At 37.6% G+C, this 2,500-nt stretch overlaps 1 protein-coding gene across 1 annotated transcript in view; it reads left to right on the top strand.

Moving 5' to 3' along the window:
* The window catches only part of LOC135200723 (uncharacterized), a 76,513-nt gene that overhangs the window by 48,270 nt on the left and 25,743 nt on the right, over positions 1-2,500 (top strand). The window lies entirely within an intron of this gene.

Here is a 2,500-nt window from a genome sequence, read left to right on the forward strand (position 1 = left end):
TAATCACTGAATAAAAGGAATCAGGAATAGAACAAGCGCTGCATGATATTCTCAACTGCCAGGAACTGAGTGCGAGCAGCCCTTCAAACCCAACATTCCAGTCCACCCTTTTCACTTCTCGCCTTACAAAGGCATCCGACAATCCCCCTCCCCTCCCTACATCCCCTCCACTCCCCAACACCTCCTCCCCTACCCTCAGGCGTTGTCAGCACTTACACGATCCAGATTGTAAAAAAAGTCATTGCTTGCTGGCGTCACATTGCAACGCCTGAGGGATGTCATGTTCTCCTCAGAACACGGGTACGAAATGCAATAATACCCAGGAGTCGCTTGACGTTTCTCTCGACGCGAGACAGATTCGTCATTGATGAAGTCGCTGTCCTGTTCGCAGGTCTCGTTTTTGTGGTGTCTTGGGGTTTCTTTTCTGTCCAGTTCTGCTTCACGGCATTCCGCTCATTGGGATCTGTTTGCCTTTCTCAATACACTCCGATACAGGGATTGCCAAACACACGACAAACACGTATACTATGTCTCATATCCATCTAAATATATATATTAGGTTATTGCCTGAAAATCTCTTTCTACTTTGCTTTGCTTAGCGAGATATATTTACTTCACTTTAATGAGTACTCTCTCTCTCTCTCTCTCGTCCCCAAAGTTTTTGATCGATCCGAATAGAGGAAAATCCTGTCGACAATTCGGGCATATTTCTTTCCTAATAGCTGATCTGCACAATCATGTAAATTCTATTTGTTGTGACCCTTGTAAATAACTTAGGCCCCATCTGTGTGTTTTGGGAGTTACTTTGGCTGCTCTGCCTTTATATACAATATTTTCTTTTCTTTGTTCTTTTTAGTTTTCTACCAGGAAAAACTATTAAGATGGTCTTTTTGTCTTTCCGTCTGCTATTTTTCTGGCCACCCTGAGATCTGAAAAACTATTGAGGCCAGAGAGCTGCAAATTGGTATGTTGATCATCCACCCTCCAGTCATCAAACACCAAATTGCAGCCCTTTAGCCGAAGTATTTTTTATTTCATATAAGATTAAAGTTAACCATGATCGTGCGTCAGGCACCGCTATATGGTGCCAACAACATAGGCCACCACGGCCCGTGGCCTAAAGTTCATGGGGCAGCGGCTGAGTTTCATGGTGGGGCTCTGACTGAGAGTTCCATACAGCATTAAATGCTGTAAAGAAAACTCGATTGTGCCGAGACACGTCTTTGTTTACTTGTCTGTCTGACATTTTGTGAAGGTTCACCGCAGGAGAATTCCCTTTAGGGGACAACTGAGATATTGATAAATTGCAATTTAATTCAGTAACAAATGTTGCCATGTACCTCAATGAAGAGGAGTTTCTAGTAAAGGTTGTGGAACCCTTGGTGGCGAAATTATCCCATACTTGGTAAATAAAACTTTTGTTACGAGATCAGTGGTAATTATGGTTTAGCGAATTTCATTGTTTGACATGTGTTGTATTTTGCAAATTTTTGCCCTGATTCTTTCTTACTTCTATTTAACTGTCTATTTAGGATGTCTAAAAGCAGGATGTTCATGAAATCCCCAGAGGAAGGCTACGGAGAAGACTCGCTTATCGGATGACTTTGAATAAAGGTCGATTCGAAAATAAATCTTACGTGTTCGCCTGGGCTTACATCCCACCTGAAAGATTGGTAGTTACTTGAAAACTGTACTTATGGATAATCCTCTCAAATCAGTTAAACCGTTCTCAATTCAATTTACGCCGGAGATACCACAGACATCATCAAATAAAGATCTGGGGGCAGAGGGGGAAGTCAGGCGTCTTACGGGAATCCGATTTTTCATTTAATCGGCAGCAGCAGCAGAAGGCGAGGGAGGAGGAGGAGGAGGAGGAAAAAACAAACCGAGTGTGTCTCGTTTGCTGCAATGTCTCCTTTTAGGCTTGAGAATGATGTTATGATGAAACGATGAAACGTGTAGTATGAAAATTCAGCGATTCCTACTTCATTTGAGGTTCATCTTTAATTTTATATATATATATAAATATATATATATATATATATATATATATATATATATATATATATATATATATATATGTGTGTGTGTGTGATGTGTGTGTGTGATTGTGTATATATATATATATCTATATATATATATATATATATATATATATATATATATATTATATATATATATATATATGTGTGTGGGTTGTGTGTGTGTGTGTGTGTGTGTGTGTAGTGTGTGTGTGTGTGTGTGTGAGGTATGTGTGTGTATATATTATATATACTATATATATATATATATATATATACTATATATATATACTATATATAATATATATATATGTGTGTGTGTGTGTGTGTGTGTGTGTGTGTGTGTGTGTATACATTTGCTTTTCCCTTTGATATGTATATATATATATATAGTATTATATATATACATATATATATTCATATATATATATATATATACTATATAACATATATATATATAATATTTATATATATATATA

The sequence above is a fragment of the Macrobrachium nipponense genome, chromosome 27 (genome assembly GCF_015104395.2).
Source record: "Macrobrachium nipponense isolate FS-2020 chromosome 27, ASM1510439v2, whole genome shotgun sequence".
NCBI lineage: Eukaryota > Metazoa > Arthropoda > Malacostraca > Decapoda > Palaemonidae > Macrobrachium > Macrobrachium nipponense.